At 37.8% G+C, this 17,391-nt stretch overlaps 1 protein-coding gene across 4 annotated transcripts in view; it reads right to left on the reverse strand.

Moving 5' to 3' along the window:
• The window catches only part of LOC109199417 (programmed cell death 1 ligand 1), a 198,748-nt gene that overhangs the window by 79,899 nt on the left and 101,458 nt on the right, over positions 1–17,391 (reverse strand). For 3 of the 4 annotated variants that reach the window (XM_025905336.1, XM_025905335.1, XM_025905334.1), the window contains exon 1: positions 1,492–1,740. The gene's annotated coding sequence lies outside the window, so the exon portion shown is untranslated. Of the gene's footprint in view, positions 1–1,491; positions 1,741–17,391 lie in introns of those variants that run through there. The other variant, XM_025905333.1, reaches the window with a different exon arrangement.

The following is a 17,391-nucleotide window of genomic DNA, read 5'->3' on the forward strand; positions in this document are numbered from 1 at the left end:
ATTAGAGGCTGCAGCAACACTCACTTCAAAAAAAAAAAAGTAAAAAAAAGAGAGAGAAAGAAAATAGACACATATGAGAAAAGTGACCCCTTGAACCCAAATGAGCTTGATAAGAACTACTTCAAATTGGGAAAACTTTCTTGCTTCATGAAAAAAACTTGGAGAGTGGAGTGGAGTTAGCTCTGCAGCAAATCTGTATTCCTTTAAATGGTGAGCAGTAGCTTTCCGTCCGTTTAGACAGCACCCTGGGTGGGAAACACGAGGAAGTGTAGAGATCAGCCCAGGCCTGAAAAAAAAAAACCTTAAACCTGCCTAGCAACAGTCCAGTAAGAAATCTCCCTTAAATGCACTGCTCCAGAATATTCTTGAAGCTGACGCAGCTTTGCTTAGTGCTTTGATGATGCTGGTAATATATCAGGATGGTTTTCAGTTTAGGCTCAAAGAATGACTCCAGTCATGGAAAAAGAAACAGAAAAAATAAAAGCGCTATTTTAACAGCGCCCTCTTCCAGCTGCGAACAAATGCAGCGATTCATTTACTAAAACTCATAACAGAAAGAAGGAAAGGCAGTAGCCCATGTTTAGAAGAAGTCAAACATTTTACTTAAATAAGAGAAACTGGATTCTTTTTTCCACTTTAACTGTGTTTACAGGCCATTATAGTCTTTATCTGTCTTACACCTCAACCAAACAACAAATACAAACTTAAAACGTAAATTAAAAAATCTAACTTCCTCTTCCAGCGAACATTAAAAAGTATATATATATCGCATCTCAAATAAATGAAAAAAATCCAAAAAAGTAGTTATATTAACACTAAAACACACAAGAAAGTAAAATATTCCCTCCAAACAAGTCTGTGTCAAAGAGTAACCTGCACAAATATATCACCTATTGTCATTTATTAGACTCACAATTGTTGGTTGGGAAAATTTCACATATTGCCGTATACAACCTGCCGTATACAACCTTAGTATATTACAGTGGTTCCCAAACATTTTTTGCTGGGCCCCCCTTTTGTTTTTGCAAGAAAGATGCCCCCCCTCCCCACACACACCTAAACTCACGGTGTGATTATTTTATGTGTAGTTGTTCTTTCCTGTGTAATTATATTCAACATTGCTATCAATACATTTCTCAAGAAATGCCTCTCTGTGCAAAATGGGTTCAAACACAACCAACTGTGGGAAACTGTTTGTGCGTGATTTGGATTTGGACAGCCCAGCGCTGCTGGGAAACTAATTCTGTCGCAGAGACCTACCGATGATAAAACACATTGAAATAATTTCATATGATGTGATTTCACAGATGAAACCAGCCAACAGTAAATCAGATGCTTCACACTAACATTCATCTGTAACCAGTAAAGTGAAGCTTTAATCCTGGTTCAGATGGATTAACATGAACAATCTGTTAATCCACTGAAGCTCACAGACTTCATCAACCTGTCAGATTATCTAAAAGACTGAAAGACGTCATTTTAAACACTTACTGTTGTTCTGAAGGATCTCTGAAACCCTCAAACACTCTTCTGATCATCAGGATGGAAAAATTATCCACTGAAAGCAAATAGAAAAAAGAAAGGAAACAAACTTTGACGATAGTGATTTGTTCTCTTGCTGCACTAAACTGCCCCAGTGAACAATCTAACCCGTATTTCCTTGTCAGCTGTTTAATACGACACCTTAGACCAGTTTGACTTCATAGCATCACTGTGGCAACCACATTCCCGGACTGACTCAGCTCACTGGATCTGAGCGTGTATTTGACAAACAAATACAACAAACATAACGAAAGTAGCAGAGAGGTGACAGCAACAGGAAGTTAATTCTCTGGCACAGGTGGATGTGTAGACTTTGTAGACTGTCTGTGTGTGTAGAGTTCAGATAAATGATGAATGAAGGGTCTCATGACAAAATGATAATAATAAAAGTCAAAGGTGTCTTTGTATCCAACAAATATAGACACTAATAAAAGAACATAAATAAAAGAAGAACAGTTAATATAAATAGTAAAGGTTGCTGGTTTGATTCCGGCTGGAGACACAAATCACTTTAGGACTGTCAGGAAGGGCAGCAGGTGTAAAACTCTGCAAATCAGAATAAGGGGCACTAACTGCTGTGGGGTCATCATGTGACCAGGAGCAGTCAAATGTAACTACTTTCTCTTTTGCTCAACAGTGTTGAATGTAACAGTGTTGTTACTTTCATCTGTACAAAGTTTGTGTAAATAAGTTCTCACAGACAGAAAATCTGTGACGGCACCTCCCACCTGACCACTTCACAATCAGCTGAGGATATTTGTACAATCATTTATTAAAGGTTTTTAAATACTACATATATATTCAGAATTACATACCCCTGCACTAAACAGCAGTGTTGGTTAAAATATGTCTATCATTTTGTGCCCTCATAATTATAGTTCAGGATATACATACATGACATTTTCAGGACTAAAAATCTTTGTTAAACTCTGTTTCCAAGTATTCTGAATGTTGACATTTCCTCTATAAAGATCTGAAGGAATCTGTAAAAACAGTTTTGTGGTTGTGAAGTGAGTCACATAAAGAGTGTCACATTTCAGAAAAGCCACAGTTTTGTATATCCTGGTCAGACTGGTTCAGCTGACAGTGTTTGTTTGTTGGTACAGCTGGACTCTGGGTGTGTCAGTGCATATCATCATATGAGCTTCAGTAAAAGTAAATTCATCAAGGAATAAATGATTAATTGGATATTAATCAGATACTGAAATTTTTGCTTCTTTTCCCAGTTTATTATTCCTCTACTGAAACACGTCAGCATGATTAGTTAATTAAACGACATCAGGACAAATGTGATGAAACTCAGCAGGAAAGAAGAGACGAGGAGCAAAGTGTGACCAATAGAAGCAACGTCACAAGGTCACTTTGTTCCTCTGTGCTTGCAGTGAATCAACACTAGAAAATAAACCATTTACAGTTAAAAGAGTCAGCAAACACTTGAAATTATAGCAAAACCTGAGGATGCTGAGGGAGCTGCAGCGCCCCCTGATGTGGTTTTCCTCATGTCGAAACCACAACCAACAAACTGACATGACTCAGTTGCACAAATAAATAATAATTTTTCACTACAATTATATTTCTGATTTCTTATCTGATTTTCTTCCTTCACTTCTGAGTATGAGCTGCTGTAGATACTCATATTATTAAAACAGTTGAATCTCTCTTTGCTAACAGCAGAGCAAAGCTGCTAAACACTTCACATTTTCTTGTTGTTAGACCAATATTTTATAAATAAATGTCATTCGTTATGTAGGTCAAGCTGTTCTGTGAGTGTTGTCCAGTGCTTTATTTGTGTGTATGAAATATTTTCTTTCATAATCCTGTTTCACAGAAAAACAAAAAACATGTTCCAAAAAATGTTCACAGCTCAAAAATACTTTAAAACATTATTACAGTCTATCAGCTTATTCTGTTCATATTACATATTCCATCCATATTACAATTTGTAAAGTTTTTCATATTGTCTTGTAGTGAAACAATAATATACATATTGGAATTTAAATTGTAAATTTAGCAATTAACAACAACTATACATTGCAATTATTCGACATTCTGAAAAATATGTGGTATGCTCCTGATAAAATCTTAATATGTCAATGATGTTTAAACTACTCTAACTCACTGAATACACCAAAGATGTGACCACAATACAAATGTAGACAAAATAAATTATGACTCTTACAATGTACAAGGTTTCATTTGACTTAACACTAAAACCATTCAAATCAGTGAAAGTGGGCATAAGATGTCATCAAATTTCGTTTAATTTTAGTTATATTTTTCTATAACACTAGCACTCATTCACTTAAACAAACAAACAAACAACCAAACAAACAAAATTTATTTATAACCATACTTAAAAACAACATGGGTTGAGCCAAAGTGCTGTACATAGTAGAGATAAAAAAGTAAACAAGCATAGAATTACTATAAAAGACTAGTCAGATTAAAAGCTAGAGAGTACAAATGTGTTTTCAACCGGGTTTTAAAAATGTCGAGTGTTGGTAAAGACCGCAAAGACAGCAAAATCTTTAAGTCGATTCTACGATGTACTGGTAACAAGTGTAAACGTCCCAGGATTGGGGAGATATTATTAAATTTGCGAGTGCCTGTTAGGAGTCATTATGAATGACTCCTGTAATCATTATGAAGCTATAATATGAGATACAATGAAATATACATTTAAAAAACAAAGTTTTTGTACATTACATGGGGATTACATGCATAGCAGCACTGAAGTAGTTCCCTGCACTCCAGAAAGATGTTGAAGAAAACAGGTTAGAAATGTTCTGTGTGGTGTTGAGGAGAAACATATTAAAAGCCCAAAAGTTAGAAGAAGCAGTCAGTTTAACAATAATGTAATACTTAATTTCAAATGAATAATACATTATTTTTAAGGTTTTTTTTCGAACACTTATTCCACAGTATCTATTGTCATAATCAATTGTAACAGAGAGACAACACTGCCACCATGAGGTCACATTAAAAACACTACACTTGCAGCTATGCAGAGTTGCACTGGAATGGTAGGACTTTCCCACTGCACACTCAAAGCAATTTATTCAGTATGCCACATTTTCCCATTCACAAGTTTTTGTAACTTTCAGTGTCTGAGAATGTACAGAGAGCAACTTAGTATTCAGCATCTGGGCTGGATCAGACCGGAGCAGCCAGAAATCATCAAATTACTGGAATCAGAATCAGAATAATTTATTAATCCCTAAGGATATTATGTAAAGAATTATTAATTAGTATTAGACAATGTGCTTTACCTTCTGCGCCACAGCTGCAGTATATGATTAAATTTTTGTATTTATATATTAACACAACTCTCCTACATGTTTTTATATATATTCAGCAATAATGTTTCTGTATTAGTAACATTGTTAAAAAGAAAAAAAGTTCAAGTTAAATCCTGCTAAATGGGACAATGGCACCGCATACTGATCCAAATGTCACCCTGCATTGACTATGAAGGTCAAAGACTTGTGGGTAATCCTCAGAGTGATGGAAGATTCCCACAGAGGCAACGAATGTGTAAATCTTACTAGTCTGTAAAATTAATAGGAGTTGAGCTGGCTATTTTTTGCTGTGGGTTACTTCTTATTCTTATACTCCTTATGTTGGGTTAGATGTTCATTTTCTTTAAGACTTCTTTACCAGTATCTCCAAAAGTTGATTCTGTCAACACCAGAACATCTGTCTGTCCAATCCAGTGAACTCTTCAGATTTAGGTTCACATTTATCCATTTATATAATATTTTCAGCAATATGTCACACCTACACAGAGGTCTTTTCACATAACTGAATTAAAACATGGCATCTTTGAAGTTTCTGAAACTCTTGTTCAAAATTTGACCCAAACTGGTGGATATTTAAAGTGAAACTGCTCTGATGTAACACCCAGTTTCACCAGTAGATGGGAGAAAAGTCATCATGGCCATTTCAAGCTTCACTGAGTGTTTTAACAGGAGGAGCTCTGATTCAGGCAGTGTTATATAGAGGGAAGTCTGGTTTGAGTCTGACACTAAAACACTTCAATTTTTAGTGTTTAGGTTAAACCACAAACACTAGTCAAACAAAGATGAGGTTAAACCTCATCGATGCTCATATGTTCTTGAATAAGTACAACTGAAAACAATATACAGTACACATCATGTACCAAAGTTTTTCCGTGTGTTTCACCCACTGAATGATCTCCCTGCTTTATTATCTTTATTCTTTGTTTTATTATTCTCGTGGAGAATCCAAATCAAATCTATGAAAACAAGCATCGAACATGCATAAATAAAATATGAATAACAGTAAAATTATGGAAGAAATAAAAAAAAAATGTGGATAAGATAAGATAAGATAACCTTTATTAGTCCCACACGTGGGAAATTTGTTTTGTCACAGCAGGAAGTGGACAGTGCAAAAGTTATGAAGCAAAAATTAGAATAAAATAAAATAAGAATAAATACAGTACACAACTGTACAGAATAGAATAAAATAAAATACTATATACAGTAGAATAAAATAGAATAAAATATACAATAAGATGTCCTCTGGTCTGAGCTGCTGGGGGGACCAGTTAGAGACCAGCAGCAGGACGTCAGTGGTTGGACTGGTGGACTACTTCAGTGAAGAGTAGACGACGTCTGGCTCTGGTTTAAAGTCTGAACACAAACACACACAGTTCAAACAACAGGAAACATGATTACAAGCTTTGTATTTCAATCAAGACCTTCAATCTCCACCTCTCTGCATCACACAAAGTCCCAGTTCAGACTTTACTGGGGACCAGTACACAGAGCTACTGCTGACACTTTAAATCCTTCTTGAATTTTACTGTAACTGTGTATTTCAAGAAGAGCTACTGTGCTACTTAAAGGGGGATCCTTCTATGTATCCTTTCCACTAAATATATCGTCACATCCCCCAGCTCTACCTGGGCCTCCTTCTTCTGATGGTTGTTTGTTCATAACTGGCATCTTCAGTTCTCACGGCACGGTAGGCTGCTGCTGAATCGATGTCTGTAAAATGAATAATAAAAGTTATTTGCATTTTTGAAGGTGCATACCTATTGTAACATTGCTTCAAAACTATTTTTAATTAATGAAATGCTGGATATTAAAGAGATTAAATGACAAGTTTTTTTTAACCAGCACCTTTTGTTACTGACCTTGGTTTGTTGTGCAGCTCAGCAGTGAGATCAGAACTAAAGAGAAATGACACTCAGGTTGATTTGAGGTGAACATAAAGAACAACTCCACACAAGCAGCTGACAAACACACAAACTAATCTCTGCAACATGTTTCAATGAAGTTTGGACAACAAACGACTGAAGAAGTAAATCCCACAAAGTCACGTCTCCACTGTGCAGCTGTGTTGATATAATGAGTGAATGATTTGATCTTTTCACTGCCTGCTGTGTTTCCTCGACTCCTGAGCAAAGATAAAGAGTCAGTTCAGACCTGCAGTTGGTCCTCGTGGTGTTTTGAACTTGAATTCAGCCTGATTTGTTTTTCATGTCTTCTCCTCCATCATCAGTTATCAGGAGAGCAGATAACACACTGATGACTGACTGGAACACTATGGCTACGTTCACACTGCAGGCGAAAGCGCATCAAATCCGATTTTTTCGCCCCTATGCGACCCGTATCCGATCTTGGTATGACAGTGTGAACGGCACAAATCCAATATTTTCAAATCCGATCTGGGTCACTTTCGTATGTGGTACTGAATCTGATACGTATCCGATGTTTTAGAAAGCGACTGCTGTGTGAACAGTCAAGTCGCATTAAATCCGTCTTTTACGTCACTGACACAGGACAGACGCCAATTATCAGCGCCGGAGAAGAGCCCGATAGGACATCGCGAACGATTTCCTACCATCCGGTGAAACTGTTGGGAAGACAACGTTGGAGAAATGTGAACATTTTATTTTTACTGTATTTTCTGCAGATTCTGACAGAAATCTGCAACTATCCTTTGAAGCACCGCTCCTCTAAAACAGCAAAAAGGATCATTATTAGGTTATTTACATTATTATGTAAATAACAATATAACTTAAAGCAAAAATCTGGAAACATAAAGTCCGAAGTCTTTATATTAAGGGCCATCAGTCAAACAATATTGTTTGCTCTGGGTCTAAACAGAGCGCGTTGTGTGTGACATCTTCTTTTGCGCATGCGGGCCGGTTTTAGCGTTCACTCTAGAGCGCGTTTGATGTCGCATTTTATGTGTAGTGTGAACAAGCAGACAAAAAAATCGGATTTGATCAAAAAATCGGAATTGAGCATTAAGACCTGCAGTGTGAACGTAGCCTTTGATTCACATTTTACATTAACACCATCCTCACACATGGTTTATATATGGCCACTAGAGGGAGATGTTGGTATTCAAATGCCACAACATTATACTTCCTTCGTTTGTTGTTTAAAAAAAAAAAACTAAAACTAAAAGCTGTACATTGGAAGTTTCTTGTAGAGTTTTAGGCCTCCCTGGCTGTAATGCAACAGAAGAACATTTTTATTAAAAACAAACAAACAAACAAACAAACAAAACAATTCAGTTAACCTCCTGAGAACCAAGGAAGAAATCATTTTCTCATTGAACTTTTTTTTGTAATTTTCTTCCTCTTCGGAGCTAAAAGAGGCCATACAAACACAGAAACTCAGAAATCGATGGAAAGCCCAGGAATTACTTCCATTTAGTACATCAGGACTTAGTTGGATCACTTAGATAAGTAAAAAGATGTCCATGACTGTCCATGACAGAGGATATACTCTACCAATCAGGTTTGGACACACCTCATTTAATGTTTTTTCTTAATTTTCATGACTATTTACATTGTAGAGTCTCACTGAAGGCATCAAAACTATGAATGAACATATATGAAATTATGTAGTGAACAAAATAACTCAGAAAGTTCTATATTTTAGATTCTTTAAAACAGCCACCCTTTGCTTTGAATACTGCTTTGAAGGAGTTCCCAGAGATGCTGAGCGCTTGTTGAGTCTTTTGCCTTCACTCTGTGGTCCAGCTCATCCCAAACCATCTCCATGGGTTTAGGTCAGATGACAGTGGAGGCCAGGCCATCAGGTGCAGCACTCCATCACTCTCCTTCTTGGTCAAATAGCCTTCACACAGCCTGGAGGTGTGTTTGGGTTCATTGTCCTGTTGAAAAATAAATGATTGTGCAACTAAACACAAACTGGATGGGATGGCATGTTGCTGCAGGATGCTGTGGTAGCCGTACTGGTTCAGTACGCATTCAATTTTGAATACATCCCAAAGAGTGTCACCAGCAAAGCACCCCAGACGCCATCACACCTCCTCCTCCTCTATGCTTCACGATGAGAACCATGGATGTAGAGACCATCTGTTCCTTTTCTGTGTTGCACAAAGATACAATGGGTGGAACCAAAGATCTCAAATTTGGACTCATCAGATCAAAGCAGAGATTTCCACTGGTTTAATGTCCATTCCTTGTGTTTCTTGGCCCAAGCGAATCTCTTCTCCTTGTTGCTTTTCCTTCACAGTATTTGAGCAGCTATTTTACCATAAAAGGTCTGATTCCCAAAGTCTCCTCTGAACAGTTGAGATGAGATGATGAGATGTGATAGCCTTTATTTGTTGGTTGCAGTTTCCCACAACTGAGATGACAAACCTTGCCGACTGTACATAAAATACACAAATATCACATTGGGGAGACAGGTCAGGGTAGGTAGCAAAAAGGAAAACAGTGAAATGTGTAACACAGAAGGGCAATCGAGGAGAAAAAAAAAAAATTCTCCTCATACTGGTCCCCAAGAGGGAGTCAGTATGAGGAGAAAACAAAAACTCCATAGCACATAAAGAAACCACAGATATCATCACACCATAACACAATAAAACACAGACAAGCAACATGGGAGAATATTCCAGACTGCACAGCTGCATCTGGGACACTACAATCTCGAGCATTCAGCTCTTCAAGCGTTCAGCTGGTGCCCTCGGGGTGGGGCTCTAGCCAGATGAGATATGTTGTAAATGTTGTTTTAGGATGAACAGACTGCATCAATTTTACAGTTGTTCCTAATGTCCATCACTGGTCTCCTGTTGTGTCACCCATTTAAGAGCCGTGAGCTCCTCCAAGATCTTTCCCATATCGCGTTCAGTAAGAACAGTCTGAGCACTCACAGCTTTTCCCACAGTTTCAAGCATACCAGCCAGCTTTGTGGAGTTTTGAACAGCTGTAACCACCAATTTCTGATAAACCAGGGCCGAGCCAGCTCCGATCAGCAAGAATCCCGTTACCATGATTCCAAATAGGTAGATGTCTTCAATGTCCTCAATAGACAGTCCTACTAGACACACGACATGCCACTTCTGCCACCCATCCATCGTGTATCTGGCAGGGATCGTCCCTCCAGGACACTCGGGCTCTCCCGAACCCAGGCTTCTTGTTGGGAAGAGGGTGTCAATTGCATTCAGGCACCAGTTGATTAAATCCATAGTTCTTTAGGTTTAGAGAACAAGAGCAATAATGAGAGGCTCTCTCAGGGTTAGACTCAGATGAGACCAGACAAGGACACAGAAGTAGCAAGCAGGGAAGATAAGGATGCTCCAATGGATGCTCTCTGATACATCCAGCGGACTGTGAATGTGTGTATGAATATTGGTTAGATAGCACAAAAAAAAGTGCTTGTGTGATTGGGTGAATGAACAAGTTGTGTAAAGCACTTTGAGTGCTCAGATAGAGTAGAAAAGAACCAGTCTATTTACCATTTGGCATAAGGGGAAGGAGATGGTGAAAGATGCGTCCGCCTCCTCTGAGAGCCAAAAGAAGAATATAGCGATGTGTCTGCTACTGGAACTCTGTGTGGCATTTATCTGGGCTCTAATCTGAGGTGCTTTTAACTTGCAATTTCTTGCTATTGACTTGGGTGAATTTATCCTCAGCAGCAGAGGTGACTCTTTGTCTTCCTTTCATGGGGCGGTGCTCATGTAAGACAGTTACATCGTAGTGCTTCAAAGTTTTTGCGAGTGCACTTGGGGACATATTCAAATTTTAGCTATTGACTGACCTTCAGTTCAAGTAATGATGGACTGTGGTTTCTCTTTACTTAGCTGATTGGTTCTTACCATACTATGAATTCTAACAGTTGTCAAATAGGGCTGTCAGCTGTGTACCAACCTGACTTCTATACAACACAACTGATGGGCACAACCCCATTAAGAAAGCAAGAAACTGCACAAATGAAGCCTGACAAGGCATACCTGTGAAGTGAAAACCATTTCAGGTGACTACATCATAAAGCTCATGGAGAGAGGCCAAGCTGGTTCTCAGGAAGTTAGGATAAGATTGGTGATGATAAAATAACATGAATGTTGCTCTCTTTTTTCTCTCCAATTAACAGTATTTATGGCCTTGTCAGTTCTGTTTATTCCACCTCATTGCTGTTCAGCATTTGAGTAAAATGTCATCTAAACCTATAGCAAATTGGTGATGGTCTATTGGTTGATGTCAACTTGTTTAACAGCTGCCATAAAGCAGCAGCTCTGTTGTAATAACCTGTTTGACCAAAAGGTCGCAGCAGACTTTAAATTAGGATTCGTGGTTGTTTAAAACTTCTCTGTGCCGGTTGTGCTTATGTGGTCGCTTACAGGTGGTAGAGTAGATCAGCTACTGATTGGAAGGTTGGTGGTTCGATTCCTGGCTCCCCCAGTCTGCATGCCAAATATCCTTGAGCAAGATAGTATCCCCAACTTGCCCTCTGATATGTTCATCAGAGTGTGAATGTTTATTAGTTGAACTTCAGTTTAGAAGTGCTTGTATTAGTGGGTGTGAATGGGTGAATGAGGCATGTTGTATACAGCGCTTTGAGTACTCTGGGAGAGTAGAAAAGCTCTATATAAGAATCAGTCCATTTACCATTTGGTTCAGGAGATGAACTCTTGGTCACATGTTCATATGTTTGTCATTTATCACCAATTACTCAGCTGTCCTTGTCTGAATGTTTTTGCTAAAGCAATGAAAAGTATTGATAATTTTTATGAAGTTCACATTTTTTTTATTTATATTAATTACAAAAATATGGATAGATGCAAGGATTCACTTTAAGGAAGCTGCTGAAAGAATTCTCTTCTGTTTCTTTTTTCTGCCTAAAATTAAGAAAAATGAAATTAGTTATTTAAAATTAGTTTTTGCCTTATCAGCCAATTTCTGTGTGACTGAGGAAACACAGGTATCAAATCTCTTCAAACACTCTCAGTACTAATCCTTTCTTTGCAGGTTACATTAACTGAATGTTGCTGCTGTTCCGGTTTAATGCTTGTTCTTTGTTTTCTGCAGAGAAATGAGGCGTGTATTGGTTAGCCACAACCAAACTGGAAGAAGTCAAATTTTCCATCTGCACCTTGGTGAAACCCACAGAACCACACGAGGAAAAGAAATGAGAACAAAGGTTTATTAATCTGACAGAAACTAGAGCACTACCATGGGAACAATAGCACCATTACTATAGCTTAAAGACATATAAACCTATTAATATTATCATTGTTGATTTTAAGTACATATAAAGTATAAGTATATACAAACATCCAGTTAAAATAGGATGTGTGTTTTTTTTGTGAAGCACATTAGGGCTACATAATTGAATAAAAGATATATAATATATTATACATATACTTCTTTGTAACATTTGATTGTCCTCTGGTCTGATCTGCTGGGGGGACCAGTTAGAGACCAGCAGCTGGACGTCAGTGATTGGACTGGTGGACTACTTCAGTAAAGAGTAGATGACGTCTGGCTCTGGTTTTAAGTCTGAACACAAACACACACAGTTCAAACAACAGGAAACATGATTACAAGCTTTGTAGTTCAATCAAGACCTCCAATCTCCACCTCTCTGCATCACACACAGTCTCAGTTCAGTCTTTACTGGGGACCAGTTCAGATACAAATCACAGAGCTTCCATAGTGTCCACACTTAAATTGCTTAAATAAATTTCACACTCAACTCAAACCTGAAACAGACAGATCTTTAGCAATTAGCTAGTCATGTGCATAAAATGCCATTAAAAAGAGATATAATTGATACTTCTAGCTTCTCTCTCTCGCTTTTTCTGTTTGTGTTCACTTGGTGAGCAGTCGGTGAGGCTTGAGACTGTAATGGTGAACACTGGTGTAGCAGTGAAATGAGATGTGGGTGTTTAACATTTGACCAAGTGACTTGTAAACAGAAAATAAAAGAAGACCTAAAATTGAACCTTGTGGTACACCACAAGTAATGTGAGCCACAGATGGTGAGATGTTATCTATGATGACCACAATAGATCCTTGTAGTTGTGAATGAAAAAAAAACAACTGCTTTCAAACCATTTTTTAACACATCAGTCATTTTCATTGATTATTTACAAAAAGTGGGTTGTAATAAGGAGGAGGGCTATTCAATCAGGAAGAGCAGAGAATCAGTGATGAGGATGTGAGGGCAACTATTAATAACATGAAGAGTGGAAAAGTGGTTGGCACAGAAGAAATGCCTGTGGGGGTGTTTATGTCAGTGTATGAACTTTTAACTGATTATTTGAAATTAATGTTTGATTTGAACATTCACACGTGGAACAAGGAATAAGCAGACATTGGACTTTTATGACTAAAAATGTATTTACCAAATAAAAACTGACAGCTTTGAGTTATCTTTAAACAAAATGGGAGATATATCTCAAGACAAATGTGAAACTCTTATATTTCATGTTTTATGAACTTTCAACAAATTGTTTAAAATAGTAGAAAAACAGTCACTTTTCTGAGAGATGAACAGTTTGATATCCTGATTTAAGTTGAGATTAACTTAGCAAAAAGACTGAAAACAGTCTGGAAATATACAGCTCACTTAGCTGTGTCCAAAGTTAAAGGTAAAGAGCAGCTGTACCTCTGGTCCTCTTTGGTGTGACGGCTATTTCTCCATAACTGATGGTTTCTGTTCTCTTTGCTGAGTAGATGGCAGCTGAATCACTTTCTGAAACATACAGAAATAATTGCATGTACAATGGTGCTGTTTTAGTATTACACTACAGCTGTGGCAGCACATTGTTATTTTGGTTTATTCAGATATTAAGTGTTAACCTTTATACACAGGTGTGGGTTTTCACAGTTTTTTTTTTCCACCTCTGCTGAAAAACATTTGACCAGAAAGAATCGGTGGGTGTTTCTGTGAACATGGCAGGCAGACGACCACAACACTGCCATCTTCTTTTAATGCAAACTGAGACGCTTCACCACAGTGCACAAAGCAAACTTGTTCTCACAACATGAATACTTCTGTTAGCCAAACCAGGACACACTGTGGTAAAAGGTCTCATCACTCTCAGACTACAGTTAACCGGTGTCAACAACAGGAAGTTGCTTCTGTGGTTTCACATACAGAAAGAAGTCAAAATAATTCATTGTATCAAAGTGGGTTAAGTGTCAAGAGTTTGTCTCCTCAGACATCTCAAGACATTGAATTATTCCTGTTAACAAGTTGCTTACTAAGTCCCAGTCAACACTACTGTGGCATTTAATGCTCAGTTATATTGCTGCTTAAAAGTCTCAACACACCTGGAATTTTGTCCAGGTAAGGTTGACTTGAAGTTGAGAGTACACCATTAGTCACTGCCAAATGTGGTGCCAAAACCTGTTGACCTGCCACATGTGAACCAAACAATTCTGAGATATTTGATTCCTCTTAAAACATCACTGACAGTTGATGTGATGAACACACCCTTCCTTCAGGGTCATGAACACATGCTGTAGTCAGTTTTGATTGTTCACCATTGTTGTGACACAAGTGCTCATCACAACAATGAATAAATAAGTAGGTGATGACGTCAGTATTTTATATAACAATAGATTAGCTGTTAATACACACACACACACACACACACACGCGCGCGCGCGATTAAATATGGGCTGATGCTATACAGGTGAAGGATGTCTTATGCAAAACAGGATGTTACATGAATGTGGGCGTTTTTTGACCACAGATTTTTAACATCTTACATTTATATTACATATTTATATTATATTTCCACAGCTACATTTTGGGGGGTTACATCTCTACGGAGGGGTTATGCATCCAGTGCTTGTATTACCACTCTGGCCGCTGTGGACTTTATCTTCCACATCTGCTCCAGCTGTGTTATTAGCCCTTGGTATGCCTCTATTTTCTCATGGCCCTTCATCCTGATGTTTCTATCCACTGGGATTGCCACATCTATCACATCGGCACAGTGACTGTTTTCAACAATCACTTGAAAACGATCATTGGTTGGAATCAGGTCTCACAAAACCTTTGCCCCGTTGTTCTCAACCACCTTTAGTGGTGTCTCCCATTGGAACTTGGGAACTTCTATTCCCTGTGTATTGTCCAAGTAACTTGGTCATGCCTCTCAGTGTACTATCTCTCAGCACATCTTACATCCTGCTGCTATGTGCTGGATAATCTCTGGGGCATGTTTGGTGGACTCGCTGGTGGACACCTATGTGTATTGTGAGCAGTTTTTTTTGTCTTACATCAGTGGGAACTATCTCTTTTTGTGGCCTGCTTGTTATTCCAGTGGGTTATCTGATGACAAGTAGGACATATTTAGGACTTATTTATTCATATTCTGTTTGTTCGCATGCCTTCTGGCAACTCCAGTACATCAGTTCATATCACCTTCCCTGTCTTGGAAACCATTTGGTAATGGTAAATGGACTGGTTGTTACATCGCACTTTTCTACTGTGAGTACTTTACACAAGTTGCTTCATTCACCCATTCACACCCACTCATACAAAAACATTTTTTCTTTGCTTTTTCTACATAAGTACTTTCTATCCATCATTCACACACATTTATACTCTGATGGATGCATCACAGAGCGTTCCACATCCCCTCTTTGTAATGAAATAAATTGGGGAAGATGATGACTGTATACAACCTTGGTATATTCTGCATGACTTGTGCAACTGCTCAGGAGTTGTTCTCCAGTGTTTTCTTCTACAGGACTATTCTATAGTTCCTGTTATGTCATATGTGCACATTACACAGTGCCAAGAGTGTACTGAGTTAAAGGATTTTCTATGGTCAGTACAGAAGTGCTCAGATAGGTCTGTCTCAGTGAACATGCCTCTTCAACATTGCTCAAAAATCTGACACAATGGCTTTTGATAGGAAGACCTTTGGGTGGTCCTTCCATGCCTAAGGTGTGTTTTATTTTAACCAGGAAAATACGTCTTTTTAAGATGTCTGCAACGGGATCCCAGAAAGTCGCCTTATTGAGCAAGCCATGGATTCAGATGTGACAATGTGTTTTTGTCCAGGTCATTGAACAATGGACTTGCTCCATGTTCTCAAAAGTAGAATGAACAAAGAGTATCCCAGAGTTAGGAGACTCTAGAGTATGGTTCAATTCCAGCCACCTAAAAGTCTGTGTTAGGTAGCCTGTTAATAAAATGAACTCATAATGCAGGTTCTTGCTCTGCGCCATTTGGACTCTTAACAAACACTATCCACCAGAGCGCACTGTTCCCACCCACCAGTCTGAGCCATGGTCTAAATAACCCTCATCACTCAGGCCCCTCACACACACCAACTCTACTCAGAACAAGTTATTTGCACTACTTCAAAACACTTTGCAAATCTGTTTTCTATTGTATGCCTTTATCTTGATTTGTATATATTTCTCCTTCAACTGTAGGTTGCTGCCTGTGCGATTTGGACCCAGAAATAGTAGGGAATGAATAAAAAAAAAGGCTGATGATCTTGTAATTATTTACTTGAACAACTTTAAGAACAAAATATTTATCTTGTTAATTTCTAAAATTTTGGGGACTTTATAAAAGCAGCCAATAAAATCTAAGAACCAATAACGATTTTAAGATTCCCATCAGCTTCGTGCTTACTAGGAAATGTTAGCATGCTACCCACAAAGTAAACATAATGTATTGACCTACTAACTCAGATGTAAACCAAAGTATCTGGTTGTAAAAACAGAACATGATGGAGATGAAGAAGATCAGCTTTACCTGTCATATTTGAATTTTCTTGTTTCTTGTTGATGATAATTTGTCTATAAGTGACCTTGTCTGTTGTCACTGCTGAGTGGACTTCAGCACTCTCTGCAGAATGAAACACATATGGAAGACATCAGTGCAGGTCATACAGCTGAGCTGATTGTATAGAAATGGCTGCTGCAGTAATATTTACACAAAAAAAGCATTTGGTTCATTAATAAATAACTGACAATAACATTTATATAGAAAACTGATGACTACTCATAAGAAAGATTGAATCATCATATCAGAAAGTCAGAAACCACTAATTAATTAAATTAAAAAAAAAAAACGTTTAAATTCAGTGTAATTATAAATACTAAGATAAACAGAATTTTGTTCAGCTAGGTTTTCACACCTGCAGCAGTTTTTTATTTGTTGCTTTTTATTTTTTTAATCCTAAACAGGATGTTGAACCACTGTAGAGCTGTTAGCTCATGTTAACCACAGACTACAATCACACAGTCCAGCACACAATGAACAACACTCTACGCATGACAGAATACTGTATTTTATTAAGACGATTAAGATGTGAAATTATGGAAAAAAAATATTAAAAGTGTTCAATTTTCGTTTTACTTTTACAATAACACATATAGTATTGCATATTGTAGTATTGCATCTCTGAGATAGATATTTTTGAAATTCCAGTCTAAATTAATGGAATTAGGTCTAACTTTAATTGAACAGAGCTGTCAGGAAGTGCCAGTTTCTGATCTGATCCCTTTGCCCTTTGCTGTTGATGTGTATTTCTTAGCTATAACATCAGACTTCATACTGAAACTATTCTGATAGGTCAAAGAGG

Source organism: Oreochromis niloticus, linkage group LG3, assembly GCF_001858045.2.
Source record: "Oreochromis niloticus isolate F11D_XX linkage group LG3, O_niloticus_UMD_NMBU, whole genome shotgun sequence".
Taxonomy (NCBI): Eukaryota; Metazoa; Chordata; class Actinopteri; order Cichliformes; family Cichlidae; genus Oreochromis; species Oreochromis niloticus.